The sequence below is a fragment of the Giraffa tippelskirchi genome, chromosome 4 (assembly GCF_054371585.1).
Source record: "Giraffa tippelskirchi isolate mGirTip1 chromosome 4, T2T-mGirTip1v1.2.pri, whole genome shotgun sequence".
Taxonomy (NCBI): domain Eukaryota; kingdom Metazoa; phylum Chordata; class Mammalia; order Artiodactyla; family Giraffidae; genus Giraffa; species Giraffa tippelskirchi.
The window spans coordinates 190,048,938-190,066,957 of record NC_137278.1 but is presented as its reverse complement, the minus strand read 5'-3'; the positions used below and the strand labels follow the sequence as shown (position 1 = coordinate 190,066,957).

Here is an 18,020-nt window from a genome sequence, read left to right as displayed (position 1 = left end):
AATTCATACATGTCAGAACTGTGCAAAGTGAAGACTACCTGTAGTCTTAAACACCCATATCACATATATATTAAAAAATTAACTAACTGCTATTTCACAGAGAGAACATGAAGATTTGATACTTGTCATATGTAAGCATTTTAACAGTTCACTGAAATCTGTGATGACCCTCATAACCACATACATACATCATTTTTAAACCTTCTTAAGGTGGCAAAAATGAACACTTACAGCTGTTTAATAACGTATAAACATAAGAAAAGTATATATAAAAATAAATGTATACTTTATATATATAACATACTTAATATATCTATATTATATATAATGACTAATTTTCAGTATTCTATCATATTTAGAAATTTTTCAGGTAGCCAGAGATGAAACTTTAATTAGCCAATATTAGCATCTTGAAATTAAGGATTTTAAGTTGATGTGCTATGGAACATAATTATTACTGATATGAGAAAGTTTATTAGAATTATAATTCAATTTAATTGAATATATATTTCATGATATTAAATTTTTATAGCATATTCTCCACTAATTAAATCAGGAAGATACAGTTTTTATTTATTTTTTGAACCTTAACTATTAAACTAGTCTCATTTGCCCAAGGATTCACCATAGTCTTGTGAACTTGATTTTTATATCTAAGTTCATCTGAGTTAGAAGTTTTTAATGAGAAGATTTGTTTCTTCTGAAAAGGCCAGCACTTTCAGAACCTTAGAAATTCAGGGGTTTTCCCCTGGAATTCTTATCCTCTTTATAGGTTGTAATATTTTTTTTTTGGTCCGTATAAACCAACAAAATTGGAGCTCCTTTAATGTAGAGGCTTTATAATTTAATTTGTTTTTGTGAACATACACCAAAAGTAATACCTCTTCCTAATGCAATGGGATGGATATGCTATGTTTTGTTTTGCTTTTTTTGGCCCCACAGTGCAGCATGCAGGATCTCAGTTCCTGACCAGGGATTGAACCCAGGTTCCCCTGCAGTGGAAGCTTGGAATCTTAACCACTAGACCATCAGGAAAGTACAACGTATTTGCTATTTTTAATAACAGACACAAAGACACACTGAGAGTTCAAAGATTCTGTTGTACAACCTTATCCATGGGTAAAAGGTAAATCCAGAACACAAAACTCACCTGTCTAGATATCCAAAGATTCTTTCATTCTTTCCAGTGGGCACAAAATATTTGCTTAATTCATTTGGATTCATAAATTGCCAAATAAGCAGGAAAAATGACAAAAAAGCCAAAATACTCTGCCACATCTCATTAAACAGAGAACAGAATCCCACCAGATCAATAGAGATCACCAATGATTCAGATCATAAAACCAGATTTCCAGTCCTTGCTGCTACCAATGGGACATAATTTATCAGCTATGTGCACATCAGAGCTGGGACCAAACCTGACCAAGAACCAGAAATAAAAAAGGAGATACAGAAGAATCAGCTTAAGTAGAATTATATTGCTGCCTGGAATTCACTCCAAAATCCAAAAAGAGTAATGCCTTAAGTATTCCATGAGATGTACTTCCTGAACAAGGCAGTTTCACTGGCTCTAGCTGGGTGAGTACAGTTTGGCATCTAGGTGGAACAACTTCCATAACTGTGAAAGTTAAATTTTATTTCTATAAAGTTTAAAATGACTCAAACACACATATAATGACACCCTCAACAATTTATTTCATTACTGAGGGAACTAGCAGGATTGTAAAGCTGATTTAAAGGAGAATTAGAGAAATTAAGGAATATAAAATAAACCCTCAAGAAAGACATATCAAAATAAATTTGTTACATTTGGGACAAAAGTGATCAAAATCCAATAAGACTAATATAACCTATGATGATATCTCTTCCCATTTATTACTCATATATCTGCCAGGAAAAAAAATCTACAAGGTGACATGTACCTTTACAGTCCTAAACCATAGTACTTAATCCTAGAACTAGGGAGAACCTGTTTACAGGATGAAGTATAACACTGAAAGAACATTCAATCATCCTTTTTCTTTAGCTCCAATTTTTAGATACATTTTTTTAAGAAGAAGAATGAAAGTAAAGAATGAAAAAAAATAGTTCAAATTTACTTCCTCTCTAGACTTTCATTTATTTCTTAGTTACTTCTGCCACATTTTTGTATATTGCTGGGATCCCAAGTCAGGGGATCCTGTAGGTGATCTAAAATTTCTTTTGTTACCAAAACACAAGTCCCTGTAACCAGTGCACAGTGAGGCCAAATAACACGGAAACACTGGAGTTCAGAACAGAGAAAAGTTTATTGAGGGCAATGCAAGGAGATGAGTGGTTCATGTCTTAAAAACCCTAAATTCCCCAAAAGCTTTCAGCAAAGCCCTCTTCTAGGAAAGGTGAGGGAGGTGAGTGGTGAGAGCCTTTGTTTTGGAGGTCAGATCATGGTCAAACATTCCTGTAAGTTTCTTTTTTTTTTTTTTTCCTGTAAATTTCTACCAAACAAATAATTATTCTCCATTCTGACAAGAAAGGGCCAGGTCCCCAGGCATGACTTCCACCCTCCAAGTCCCAGTCCTGGCTAAGAGGAGGCAGACCTCAGCTGGAGGCTCCCTCAGGGCCAGGTCCCCAGATCCTGCCCAGCCATCATCATCATTGTTGAGGGAGCCAGGACCCAACTGGCCCTTAGGCTCCTCAGGCCCTCATATGGCAGGGGCAGGTCCCATAGACTGTGTCCCAGGAAGACAGCTGTTAGGTCACAGAGGTGGGGAAGAGGTTCACTGCCACCTCAAAGCCTTGGGCTGGCCAGTAGGCGGCCTTGGGAGGGGCTCTGGAGCCTTTCAGGACACAGCCACCAGCCTGCTCCCTGGGCCCCCAGCTCACCACCCATCCAAGGCCAAGTGAGCTGGAGAGCCCCTGGGGAGAAGACAGGGCTCTGCCTTTTACCTCACTCTCTACCTGCCAACCACCACTCAGCAGATTCTTGTCCGAATCCCCTCACCTCCTGTTGCTCCTTGACAGTTGGTTGTTTGTGGGCAGGGCCCACTGCAGTGCTGACCAATGGCTGAGTAGGATGACTAACGGTCACTCCTTGACAGTTGGTTGCTTGTGCGTGGGGTGGGTGGGGCCTGAGGCCCCCATAGCTGAGCAGGACCACTAATGGATGCCTCTGTGACAGATGGTTGCTTGTGGGTGGGGCCCATTGCAGTGCTGACCAATGGCTGAGCAGGATGACTAACGGTCACTCCTTGACAGTTGGTTGCTTATGGGAGGGGCCCACTGCTGTGCTGACCAATGGCTAGCAGGACTACTAACAGTCCCATGGTAACTGTTGTCTGGTAACAGCCACATGCTGTATCTTCACTGAGAATTTTTCCTCAATTTATTAGCAAAAGCAGGAATTCCATCACCTTTAATTTCTTTCTAAGCAAATAAATGGTAATATTTCTTTAATAGGCATGCTTGTAGCTGAGTTTCTAAATATGGTGAAATGGAGTTTGAAGTGGATCAAGTTCTAACATAACTTCCACATTCCAGATTTCCCCACAAATAATTATGAATAATTTTTAACATTTATTTATGCTTGTATAATGGAGAAGGAAATGGCAACCCACTCTGGTATTCTTGCCTGGAGAATTCCATGGACAGAGGAGCCTGGTGGGCTACAGTCTATGGGATTGCAAAGACTTGGACACGACTGAGCGACTGTAAAACAACAGTGCCTGTATACTATACAAAATCTACTTTTGGCTGTTTCACTCAATTATAGTTTAGTTGTATATTTTGAGGTATTTATTCTATGATCTACTCCAAGATCTTATGTCTTTCAGCATAGAATAGGGGCATAAGAAGCAGCTTAACTCCTTCTATCTTTGTGATCTTGGATAAATACATTAACTCTTTTGCCTGACTTTCTTTATCTGGTTTTAGGTTGAGAGGGAAAATAAATTCTTCCCCAAGAAGGAATATTATACTAGTTCTTCACTGCCCCATCAAATTCATCAATCAAGTTTCAATTATTCACCCATCTCTGTAGCTATCAGGATTCAACTGATAAGAGAAGGCTAACCAGGCAGCGATTCTTATTTTACGCAAGACTTAGCTAAGAAGCTTGTTAAAATGAAGATTCCTGGCCTTGTACTCAGATACTCTGATTCTGTAGGACTGAGATCAGCTGAAGAGTCTGAATTTTCACTCAGATCTCCCAGGGAATTCTTAAGCACAAGGTCCTGAACACATTGTTGAAAATGATAAACTGAAATAGCTGAAAATAGGCTTTGAAAGCTAATTTTCCATACCAACTGATATAGAGACAGAAAACAAAATACAATTTTGGGGTAACTATAGTGTTGGGAGAAATTGGGGTTAGACTGGCCCAAGTGGCAACTATTAAGAAAATAAAACAGGTATAGAAGAGCTTACTCATTGCAAAAGACCCTGATGCTGGGAAAGATCGAAGACAAAAGGAGATGGGGGCAGCAGAGGATGAGATGGTTAGATAGCATCACTAACTCAATGGACATGAATTTAAGCAAACCCCAGGAGACAGTGAAGGATAGAGGGGACTGGTGTGCTGCAGTCTATGGGGTTGCAAAGAATCACGTATGACATAGTGACTGAACAACAACAAAGTGATCCAGGTACAGCAATTGAAGAGGTTAAAAGAAAGGCAGTAGCTATTTATACAGTGTACTATGAGTTCTGCCAAAAGATGCTTCACTTCAGATATCAATGGTTTTAGCTTCACTGCAGTGGATTTTGAGAGAAAAATTTGACAACCGTCTTACTAAGATGTTGCTAAATGTATATTTCAAAAAGACACTGGATGTAACAAAAACTTATTTAAGCCATGACAATAGAATTATAGGCACTTAGGCAAATAAGTTTATAAAAGTAAAATATCTGAATAATGGGAGATGAGAAATCCCACAGAAAAAATGATATAACATCACACACTGGGAGAGGGCAAATGGCAAAACTTTTGGATATTGGCTGCGACCTAATATACCAAGTTCTTAGGACCCAGGACATCACTAATTCCACTTATCAGTATATGGGCATAAAGATATGAGAATGAGATATAAGATATATGAATTTGTTGCCCAATGGCCTCAGTCGGATTCTGAGTTCATTCTGATAGCCCTTGCTTAAAATATGATGGCTAGTTATTAGTTGGATGATATGACCCACATTATGGTTGTCAATCACTCTTGACCTTGTTCTTGCTCAATGCATCCATAAGCAAAGTAGCAACGGTGGCAGTGAAGGAGGCCATCATTTCCATTTATCACCTGGACTTCACTTTGCCAGTGCTAACTCATTGGCTAGGGCTTCCCTGGTGGCTCAGTTGATAAAGAACCCGCCTGTAATACAGGAGAGTGCCTGTAAAGCAGGAGACCTGGGTTCAATCCCTGGTTGGGAAGAAAATGGCAAACCCATTCCAGTATTCTTGCCTAGCAAATCCCATGGACAAAGGAGCCTGGCAGACTACAGTCCATGGGGTTGCAAGAGTTGGACATCATAGTGGCTAAACTGCCAGTATTGCTAAGGATTTAATTGGCAAGGCATACTGATCAGTGAACAATTAAGAGGAAACTAGAGAGGGGTAGGGGAAGCTATCTACCTGATTGTATGTTCACATGACTCAGTTCTGACCTGTGAAACATAAGCAGAAATGTTTGTGAAAGTCCTTAAGTAGGAGTGGTTGGGACATACCATTTTCATTTCCTTCTTTACTTGCTGACTGAACGAATGTATGTGTGCTGTCTTATTTGGGAATATTCAGTTCTTCCATTCAGGATAAAGCAAATAAATGAGATATTTGAAACTCATAAGAAGTACTAAGTCTAGATACCGGGTAAACTAAGAAATAAAGGTGAAACTCATGGAGGGTGTTAACTATAGATATGTGTAGGCAGGTAGCTTATGAGATGTAGGCAAATTTCATCAAATGTGTTAAATACAGATTTTAAGTAAGTTAGTAACTTGTAAAACATGTTTAAGTTACATATAATAAATGGATATATGACAGGACAAACAAGAATTTTACTCATAGGTAGAAAGGGGTAAAAAAGTTGAATCACAAGGTACAGGTATGTCTTTGGGCTAACAGCTACGCTATCCTTCAGCCAGCTGCTGTGGTAGGCAGAACTGTAAAATGGTCCTCCAAATTTCTGGCCCCCCAGTGTATATACATTTTCACTTAGTTATTCAACAAACATTAATTTAGGTGTTGTTGTGAAGGGATTTTGCAGATGTATTTGAGATCCTAAATCAGTTTATCTTATTATAGGGGGATTATCCAGGTGGGCCTGACCTAAGTTTAAGAAGGCTGTAAATATAGGCATAAAGATCAGGGACAGAAAGCTAGAGATTCAAAACATGAGGAGTTGATGCACTGTTCCTGCCTGGAAGATGGAGTGGGCCACAGGGCAGGGAAGATCAGCAGCTTCATGGAATCAAGAGCAGCCCCTAGCTCACAGCCAGTGAGAAAAGGGAACCCCAGTCCTGCAACTTCAGCAACTGAATTCAGTCAACAGGAAGAATGAGCTTAGAAGTGGATTCGTCCACAGAGCCTCAGATAAGAACTCAGCCCAGATGAACCTTGGTTTCTGCCTTGCAATGCCTTGAGCAGAGACACTAGTCATGCAGAACCTCTAGCCTCCAGAGCTGTGACTACTAAATGGGTGTTGTTTTAAGCTGCCAAATTGGTGATAATTTGTGACATAGCATTAGAAAAGGAATACAGCTACTCATTAGTGATATTTATCATGGTACCATTTTGGCCTCACACACATTCTACCCTACAAGCATAGATAACACTCATAATTGTTCAGCAAGCTAACTAGGGAGCTATACTTGCAGCCAGACATACTCATCCCTGCCTCTTGTTGATAGAACATATGAGTTTGTTGGTTCTAGAAACCTGTCTGCCAAACTCCCTTGCTCAAATTCTAGTTTTGCTTATCAAAATCATACCATCTAAGGGGAAGATTGATGTAGTAGAGAGAAAAAGAGAATATATAAACATTATGTAACCAAGGATTCAGTTAATGTGATGCTTCCATCTTCTTGCATCCTAAGTGTGTGAAACTATTATCCTGTTTCTTTTTCCTTGTTTTCTCATTCTGTGTTATAAATTGGTTTGATAAGCTACATAATTTGAGCATCTTCATTTTATCTGCAGACCTTTTTGTCCCCAAACCTCTATGATAGCTTGCATGTTAGTGTACTTAGAGTTTACTGTTGCATCAAGGAAATTTCTCACAACACAAATGTGGGCATAATGTCTGGCATGCAAGCAGCCATTTTGGTCCCATGAGACAAAAGGTCCATGCTCAGGATGGTGTTGCTATCAGACAGAAGGAGAAACAATTTAAAAGGAGCCTGAATTCCTTACATAATGGTGGGCTGTGACAGCCCTGAATTGCCTATTTTTTATGTGTAAGAGAAATAAAATTCTATCTTTAAAAAGTGTCAGTATTACTGATTTTTTATCACTAACAAAACTAGCTGAGCTTAACCTTAATTTATGCAGTAACGTTTCATGTTTCCTCCACTATGTCTAATAACTGGTTTTTAAACCAATCTTTAGTTGTGGCCTGCAGGATCTTTACTGATGACACTCAAACGCTTAGTTGTGGCATGTGAGCTCTAGTTCCATGACCAGGGCTCTCTGGATTGGGAGTGCAGGATCTTCCCCACTGGACCACCAGGGAAGTTCCCCGCCCCCCCCCAACTGTCATCTTTTAACTCAAGCCCTGCTCAGGGAAGCTGCCTTGAATTGCATTCCAGAATCAATGATTAGATCAGGGTAGGTATATGATTGGAGGAAAGCTAGTTTACATCCTATGAAATGACCAGTTAAACATGTGATTGTAAACTTCTAAAACAAACACCCTAGCTTCCTCTGTAATTTCGACTCTGGAGTTTGAAATGTGGAGGTTACCAGTTAGCAGAGAGTTTTGGGCTAAACAGTCTAGGGTGGGGCCTGAGGTTTTTTTTCTTTTTAAAAATCAGCTTTCTACTAGTTCCTATATATTTCCTAATTGGAGATCTCAGTTGTATTGAAAAGATTATGGTATACTGAGTCAAGTATTTAAATCTCATTCCTACCACTTACTAACTTTGCTAGTTGTCACATAATCTCTCTGATCTGTGATTTCCTCCACTATGAAGATAATGTCTACCTATCAGGGTTGTACCTCACCAGATGGTCAACACTGAAATCAGATTGATTATATTCTTTGCAGCCACAGATGGAGAAGCTCTATACAGTCAGCAAAAACAAGACCGGGAGCAGACTGTGGCTCAGATAATGAACTGCTTATTGCCAAATTCAGACTTAAATTGAAGAAAGTAGGGAAAACCACTAATCCATTCAGGTATGACCTAGGTCAAATCCCTTATGAGTATACAGTAGAAGTGACAAATAGATTTAAGGGACTAGATCTGATAGACAGAGTGCCTGATGAACTATGGACAGAGGTTCGTGACATTGTACAGGAGGCAGGGATCAAGACCATCCCCATGGAAAAGAAATGCAAAAAAGCAAAATGGCTGTCTGAAGAGGCCTTACAGATAGCTGGGAAAAGAAGAGAAGCAAAAAGCAAAGGAGAAAAGGAAAGATATTCCCATCTGCATGCAGAGTTCCAAAGAACAGCAAGGAGAGATAAGAAAGCCTTCCTCAGCGAACAGTGTAAAGAAATACAGGAAAACAACAGATTGGGAAAGACTAGCGATCTCTTCAAGAAAATTAGAGATATGAAGGGAACATTTCATGCAAAGATAGGCTTGATAAAGGACACAAATGGTATGGACCTAACAGAAGCAGAAGATATTAAGAAGAGGTGGCAAAAATATACAGAAGAACTGTACAAAAAAGATCTTCACTACCCAGATAATCACGATGATGTGATCACTCACCTAGAGCCAGACATCCTGGAATGTGAAGTCAAGTGGGCCTTAGAAAGCATCACTTCGAACAAAGCTAGTGGAGGTGATGGAATTCCAGTTGAGCTATTTCAAATCCTCAAAGATGATGCTGTGAAAGTGCTGCACTCAATATGCCAGCAAATCTGGAAAACTCAGCAGTGGCCACAGGACTGGAAAAGGTCAGTTTTCATTCCAATCCCAAAGAAAGGCGATGCCAAAGAATGCTCAAACTACCACACAATTGCACTCATCTCACACGCTAGTAAAGTAATGCTCAAAATTCTCCAAGCCAGGCTTCAGCAATACGTGAACTGTGAACTTCCAGATGTTCAAGCTTGCTTTAGAAAAGGCAGAGGAACCAGAGATCAAATTGCCAACATCCACTGGATCATCGAAAAAGCAAGAGAGTTCCAGAAATATATCTATTTCTGCTTTATTGACTATGCCAAAGCCTTTGACTGTGTGGATCACAGTAAACTGTGGAAAATTCTTAACTGAACTGATCAGGGTTGTAAAGATTCAGTTCAGTTCAGTTCAGTCACTCAGTTGTGTCCGACTCTTTGTGACCCCATGAATCGCAGCACGCCAGGCCTCCCTGTCCATCACCAACTCCCAGAGTTTACCCAAACCCATGTCCATCGAGTCAGTGATGCCATCCAACCATCTCATCCTGTGTCGTCCCCTTCTCCTCCTGCCTCTAATCCTACCCAGCATTAGGGTCTTTTCCAATGAGTCAACTCTTTGCATGAGGTGGCCAAAGTATTGGAGTTTCAGCCTCAACATCAGTCCTTCCAATGAACATGGATCTCCTTGCAGTCCAAGGGACTCTCAAGAGTCTTCTTCAACACCACAGTTCAAAAGCATCAATTCTGCGGCGCTCAGCTTTCTTCACCGTCCAACTCTCACATCCATACATGACTACTGGAAAAACCATAGCCTTGACTAGACGGACTTTTGTTGGCCAAGTAATGTCTCTGCTTTTAAATATGCTATCTAGGTTAGCCATACCCTTCCTTCCAAGGAGTAAGCATGTTTTAATTTCACGGCTGCAATCACCATCAGCAGTGATTTTGGAGCCCCAAAAAATAAAGTCTGGCAGTGTTTCCACTGTTTCCCATCTATTTCCCATGAACTGATGGGACCAGAGGCCATGATCTTAGTTTTCTGAACGTTGAGCTTTAAGCCAACTTTTTCACTCTCCTCTTTCGCTTTCAACAAGAGGCTCTTCACTTCTTCACATTCTGCCATATGGGGGTGTCATCTGCATATCTGAGGTTATTGATATTTCTTCCGGCAATCTTGATTCCAGCTTGTTTTTCTTCCAGCCCAGCGTTTCTCATGATGTACTCTGCATGTAAGTTAAATAAGCAGGGTGTCAATATACAGCCTTGACGTACTCCTTTTCCTATTTGGAACCAGTCTGTTGTTCCATGTCCAGTTCTAACTGTTGCTTCCTGACCTGCATACAGGTTTCTCAAGAGGCAGGTCAGATGATCTGGTATTCCCATCTCTTTCAGAATTTTCCACAGTTTATTGTGATCCACACAGTCAAAGGCTTTGGCATAGTCAATAAAGCAGAAATAGATGTTTTTCTGGAACTCTCTTGCTTTTTCGATGATCCAGTGGATGTTGGCAATTTGATCTCTGGTTCCTCTGCCTTTTCTAAAGCAAGCTTGAACATCTGGAAGTTCACAGTTCACGTATTGCTGAAGCCTGGCTTGGAGAATTTTGAGCATTACTTTACTAGCGTGTGAGATGAGTGCAATTGTGTGGCAGTTTGAGCATTCTTTGGCATTGCCTTTCTTTGGGATTGGAATGAAAACTGACCTTTTCCAGTCCTGTGGCCACTGCTGAGTTTTCCAGATTTGCTGGCATATTGAGTGCAGCACTTTCACAGCATCATCTTTGAGGATTTGAAATAGCTCAACTGGAATTCCATCACCTCCACTAGCTTTGTTCGTAGGGATGCTTTCTAAGGCCCACTTGACTTCACATTCCAGGATGTCTGGCTCTAGGTGAGTGATCACATCATCGTGATTATCTGGGTAGTGAAGATCTTTTTTGTACAGTTCTTCTGTGTATTCTTGCCTTATCTTCTGCTTCTGTTAGGTCCATACCATTTCTGTCTTTTATCGAGCCTATCTTTGCATGAAATGTTCCCTTGATATCTCTGATTTTCTTGAAGAGATCTCTAGTCTTTCCCATTCTGTTGTTTTCCTCTATTTCTTTGCATTGATCGCTGAGGAAGGCTTTCTTATCTCTCCTTGCTGTTCTTTGGAATTCTGCATGCAGATGGGAATATCTTTCCTTTTCTCCTTTGCTTTTCACTTCTCTTCTTTTCCCAGCTATTTGTAAGGCCTCCTCAGACAGCCATTTTGCTTTTTTGCATTTCTTTTCCATGGGGATGGTCTTGATCCCTGTCTCCTGTACAATGTCATGAACCTCTGTCCATAGTTCATCAGGCACTCTGTCTATCAGATCTAGTCCCTTAAATCTATTTCTCACTTCTACTGTATTATCGTTGGGGATTTGATTTAGGTCATACCTGAATGGTCTAGTGGTTTTCCCTACTTTCTTCAATTTAAGTCTGAATTTGGCAATAAGCAGTTCACGATCTGAGCCACAGTCTGCTCCCGGTCTTGTTTTTGCTGACTGTATAGGGCTTCTCCATCTGTGGCTGCAAAGAATATAATCAATCTGATTTCAGTGTTGACCATCTGGTGATGTCCATGTGTAGAGTCTTCTCTTGTGTTGTTGAAAGAGGGTGTTTGATATGACCAGTGCATTCTCTTGGCAAAACTCTATTAGCCTTTGTCCTGCTTCATTCTGTACTCCAAGGCCAAATTTGCCTTTTATGCCAGTGTTTCCTGACTACCTGCTTTTGCATTCCAGTCCCCTATAATGAAAAGAACATCTTTTTTTGGGTGTTAGTTCTAAAAGGTCTTGTAGGTCTTCATAGAACCGTTCAAGTTCAGCTTCTTCAGCATTACTGGTCGGGGCATAGACTTGGATTACTGTGATACTGAATGGTTTGCCTTGGAAACGAACAGAGATCATTCTGTCGTTTTTGAGATTGCATCCAAGTACTGCATTTCAGACTCTTTTGTTGACCATGATGGCTACTCCATTTCTTCTAAGGGATTCCTGCCCACAGTAGTAGATATAATGGTCATCTGAGTTAAATTCACCCATTCCAGACCATCTTAGTTTGCTGATTTCTAGAATGTCGATGTTCACTCTTGCCATCTCCTGTTTGACCACTTCCAATTTGCTTTGATTCATGGACCTAACATTCCAGGTTCCTATGCAATATTGCTCTTTACAGCATCAGACTTTACTTCTGTCACCAGTCACATCCACAGCTAGGTATTGCTTTTGCTTTGGCTCCATCCCATCATTCTTTCTGGAGTTATTTCTCCACTGATCTCCAGTAGCATATTGGGCACCTACCGACCTGGGGAGTTCATCTTTCAGTGTCCTATCTTTTTCCCTTTTCATACTGTTCATGGGGTTCTCAAGGCAAGAATACTGAAGTGGTTTGCCATGCCCTTGTCCAGTGGACCTCATTTTGTCAGAACTCTCCACCATGACCCATCCATCTTGGGTGGCCCCACAGGTCATGGCTTGGTTTCATTGAGATAGACAAGGCTGTGGTCTGTGTGATCAGATTAGCTAGTTTTCTGTGATTATAGTTTCAGTGTGTCTGCCCTCTGATGCCCTCTCGCAACACCTACCGTCTTACTTGGGTTTCTCTTACCTTGGATGTGGGGTATCTCTTCACGGCTGTTCCAGCAAAGTGCAGCCATTGCTCCTTACCTTGGACAAGGGGTATCTACTCACGACGGCCCCTCCTGACCTTGAATGTGGAGTATCTCCTCTCGGCCCTCCTGTGCCCACGCACAGCTGCCGCTGTCATGTACAAGATTACATGACACAAAATATTTAAAATACCTGGCAAATACTAGGCACACTGGAAACCTTCAATAAATGGAATGTAGTAGGTACATTTACTTTACTGATATCATACAATATTTGCCTTTCTCTATCTGACTTACTTCACTCAGCATGACAATTTCTAAGTCCATTCATGTTGTTGCAAATGGCATTATTTCATTCTTTTTAATGGCTGAGTAATAGTCCATTGTATAGATGCACCACTTCTTCTTTATCCATTCCTCATTGATGGATATTTTGGTTGCTTCCATGTCTTGGCTGTTGTAAACAGTGCTGCAATGAACACTGAGGTGCAGGTATCCTTTCAGATCATGTTTTTCTTTGGATACGTGCATTATTTGGGTAACCTAGAGATCTGTTTTTAAAGGCTATATCTTCCTGTTCACAAGTCATATTTTCCTTCATATTTACAAGTCTCATTTTTAAAGAATTGTATGTTGAACATTGTATATCCAAAAACTTTTGGGAACTAAAATATTATTTTTGTCCCAGAGAGTTCGTGTCTTTTCCACTGTTAGGAAGTTAGATTGAGAGGCATTGGTTTGATCCAATTGGGATTATGCTCTGTTGGGTTTAGATTATTACAAATTTATTTTGTTTGAGTTCACCTCAGGTTTCAAATATCTTGAGAGTGAAACTTGGAGTTCTCTCCTGTGTGTATAGCATACCCATTCCTCTAGTAGGACTTTGAGATTAGGCATTGTGAGACTGGTTACATCTTACTGGGAAGCAAAACTCCTACAATTGACAAATTTATACTTGCTTTTGAAAGACAATTTGGAAAATAAGTCCAAATAAAAAGACAAAACTCATTCAAAGTACCATCACTTCAATTAAATTTCATCATTATTTTGATGTATTTTCTTACAGAAATTATACTGGGGTTTAATGGCTTATAATTGTCTCATTATTTAATTGAAATGCTAAAAATAAATGTATACTTTGGTTGAGGGTGAGACTACCTAAGAAGTTTTTTTTTTTTGGTCAAAACCTAAAGGAAAATAATATTTATAGTGAGACTACTTGCTTTTACATTTTGTCCAGTTTTCTCTAAGAAGGAGACATCCACACTTTTGCATTCTTGCAAGATCATTAGTGTGGTAAAGTCAATTCAGAGTGGCTTCTTAAATAATTATTCTCAGAATATTTGGGGGTAGCTGTATGCTGTACCTATAGTTCTTTTAAATAAATGTTCTTAACTAATACCCAAACCTTCTAATTTTGGAGGTATTAATTTCGGTTAATCTCTTAGATAAATAGGCCTATACGAAGAAGGTAATGGCGCCCCACTCCAGTACTCTTGCCTGGAAACTCCCATGGACGGAGGAGCCTGGTAGGCTACAGTCCACGGGGTCGCTAAGAGTCAGACGACTGAGCGACTTCACTTTCACTTTTCCCTTTAATGCACTGGAGAAGGAAACGGCAACCCACTCCAGTATTCTCGCCTGGAGAATCCCAGGGATGGCGGAGCCTGGTGGGCTGCCGTCTATGGGGTCACACAGAGTCGGACACGACTGAAGCGACTTAGCAGCAGCAGCAGCAGCAAATAGGCCTATAACTGTCAGTAGCTTTTCTAAAAGGATACATAGGTCCTATATTTTCTGAACCTTTGAGTATCTAAGAATAAAATTGTTACTTTTTTACATTAAAGACAATTTAAACATAAATTCTAATGTCCCATCCTTTCCCCTCTCAAAACTATTATGATATTGCTCAATTAAGTATTTGGTATTAATACAACAGAGGAGAAATCTGATGTCAATTTGATTTTTGTTCCTTAAAATATAACATTTTGTATCTCCATTCTTTATACACCCACCAAAGACCCACCCATGGCATATATACCTTCTTAAGCCCCTCTCAAGCTAAAGGTCATAGGATTTTTATCTTGCCTATTATTCAAATATGCTGATAAAATGTTTTAAAATACAGGTTTCTTTTTTATTAATATCATTAGAAATGTACTTCAGAAGCCTGAAGTGAAGCACTGGCCATTGCTCTCTAAAGATCATCTTAGTTAAAATTGGTGCTGAACAAATAATGACCTTGTCAAGTTCCAGATGGTTCTCACTCTCCTTCACTTCACCTCCAGCTTGTCTTCCTATCTGTGAAACCTGTTGATGAGCAACAGACACTTGGTTAGGACACAGAAGCCATAGCTAACTACACAGAGGCAATAGCTTTCCCTTTGCAGTCCCACTTAGGCAGCTATACAAGCCTTACTTTTCAAAGAAATTAGTTAGTGACTCCTCTGTTCCTTCAGCTAGCCTTCTCTAGCTGTTATTTTGGAGAAGTCATTGGCACCCCACTCTAGTACTCTTTTGCCTGGAAAACCCCATGGACGGAGGAGCCTGGCAGGCTTCAGTCCATGGGGTCACTAAGAGTCTGACATGACTGAGAGACTTCACTTTCACTTTTCACTTTCATGCATTGGAGAAGGAAATGGCAACCCACTCCAGTGTTCTTGCCTGGAGAATCCCAGGGATGGGGGAGCCTGGTGGGCTGCCGTCTATGGGGTTGCACAGAGTAGGACACGACTGAAGCGACTTAGCAGCAGCAGCAGCAGCAGCTCTTATTTCCCTAGCTTCTACTACAGGTGTAGAAGGTTTAAATCATATAGAATCTCTTACTTCATAAGACTCATTTAGATCTCTTCTTCTCTTACTTAATACTAACTGATATTGTTATTGGTACTAACAATTGGTCCCAGGGAACAGAAACAAAATGATGGGACTTTCAAACTGATTCTCTGATTTGCCTAAATTTGGGATTAATGACCCTGTTGCCAGTAATAAAATAGTAGCCTATTGCATGAAGTGGGTAAGATACTTGAATTATAACACATTGTCATGAGCAATCAATGGTCTGTAGAAATAGCTGTTACCATAGATTCTCTCATGGGAAAAACAATAGTGCTGGCTGATTGCTTCCAGAGGCACTGTAGGACTTGAAGAACAAAAATTATGAGTTCAGAGCCTTAAATTTCCAGCTTTAGATCCAGATAAGGAAGAAGATATGGCTTCCAGATGGCGCTAGTGGTAAAGAACACTTCAGCCAATGCAGGAAACTTAAGAGATGGGGGTTCAGTGCCTAGGTCGGGAAGATCCCTTGGAGGAGGGCATGGCAATCCACTCTAGTATTCTTGCCTGGAGAATCCCAAGGAAGATGAGACTGGCGGGCTACAGTCCATAGGGTTGCCAAGAGTTGGGCTTGACTGAAGCAACTTATCATGCACATATGCAAGGAACAAGATGGCTTCTATGACTGCCCTAAAATAAGCCTCTATCTCTTTTATCTGCAGAGTGTCAAGGTTTGTGACCAAGTCCAAAGTCTAGACGTGTGAATGGCTAAGTTACAATGCAGATTAAAATTATAACATCAAATGGTCTCTTATATTAATGTTAGAACTTTGATTGGGGGAGTGAGAGAATTGGGGCTGTAACATAGAGAAGACTCCAATTAGGCTAATTACCCACATTTTGTCAAGCATCTTTTGCATCAGAAACAGCCTTTTGTATTCTGTCTTTGTTAGTTACTTTTCTTTTGTCTAAAAGACCAGTAATGACCTTTCCTGAATTGGTTGCTTTATAGGGTCCAATGATCCACGGTATGGACTTGGAAGGTATCCCTTCCAAAATAAAGTGCAAGTTGTTTCATCTGATCCCTTCTACCAGTAAGAAAGGGACAGGATGCCTTTAGTGTCTCTTTAGATTTTAGAAACAACATAAGCTACTACTCTGATGCACTTACTGGATAACCCAAAGCCTGCTGGTTTGGTATGGATCCTGGAAGAACCTCAGCATCAGATCTAGTCTTCTGTACAATCTGTTCTGTCATTTGGGCCATATAACTCAGAAGATATAATTATGCTTGTGCTTTCTTTGGTAGATAGGGCTACTATATTGAACCTCTGGCTGACTCCTCTAGGATTTTGAGGCAGAACTACACCATCTTCTGTGGATGACTACTGTCCTTTGAGAAATAGCTTCTGTCCCACTATAGGCCCTAAAACAGACTGACAGCTTGACCACAAGCCACTAAGTTACCATGTAACCTCAGTTGCCTGTCTTGAACTGAGTATTGTATGATACATAGAAGCATAAAATTAAGTATGCATAGCAGCACTCTATCATCAGTATAGACTGGTCTTGAGAAATTCCTACAGGAAGTAGTAAGTTGTATGAGTCTGCTTCTGTCTTCTGCTACACTTCTTCTCTTTTTTTGCACCTGTGAATGCATTGGGACTTCCTATAACTAAGAAAAATTTGGGTGGGCCTGGATTAAAGATGGTTCTGAATTATATCCCGGCATCATTTGAAACTGGATGGCTACAGCACCACAGTCAGTCTGGAGTAGACTTGAAGAATATGGGTGAAGGAGAAACCTCATTTGCTGGGATTTCAACTGGTACATTTAGTTGTCTACTGTATCAGGACCAAAGAGTTGGTTAGAAGTATGGATCTATATTTATTAATGGGCATTTGCTGGTATCTGGCTGGATGGTCAGGGACAAAACAGAATTTGAAGACTGATGACAGCGGTTTGGGGTAGAGGTATGTGAATGGACCCCTCCAAATGAGCACAGAGTATGGAGATACTTGTATCCCATGTGAATATCACCCAAGAACAACCTCAGCAAAAGAGTACATTTAAAATAAGGCAGAAAAGACGACCCATTCTATAGATATTAGGCATCATTTTTCCTTAGACATCCCTGTCCTTGACAGATGGGCTTTTGCACAAAGTGGTCATGTGGTCAGGGATGGAGGTTATGCATGGACTTAACAATATGGATTTCTACGGACCAAAACCATTGCAATGAGCTCAAGCTACAACAGTAGAGACCAACAATGACCCTCCTGCTTTAAGACCATTCCTGGAGGTAAGCCTACCTTGGCAGCAGGATGATTACATTAGATTAATTCCATCATTCGAAGGGTATACTTTATTCTCACTGATATAGACTATTTCAGACTATTATAATTTGGAAGAAGATTTACCTTTCCTGCCTACAATACTTCTTCCAAACCCACCACAACCTGTGGATTTACAGAATGCCTTAAGCACAATATTCCAAAGAATATAATTTTCAACCAAGGAACTCATTTTATGGCAAAGTATGTTGATATGCTCATTTCATTGAATTCACTAGT

General features: G+C 40.2%; 1 protein-coding gene across 2 annotated transcripts in view; it reads right to left on the bottom strand.

Annotated features, from left to right (window-relative positions):
• Nucleotides 1-18,020, bottom strand: part of GRIN2B (glutamate ionotropic receptor NMDA type subunit 2B) — an 815,960-nt gene that overhangs the window by 788,088 nt on the left and 9,852 nt on the right. The window contains exon 2 of one of the 2 annotated variants that reach the window (XM_081589234.1): nucleotides 14,913-14,981. The gene's annotated coding sequence lies outside the window, so the exon portion shown is untranslated. Of the gene's footprint in view, nucleotides 1-2,980; nucleotides 3,153-14,912; nucleotides 14,982-18,020 lie in introns of those variants that run through there. The other variant, XM_081589233.1, reaches the window with a different exon arrangement.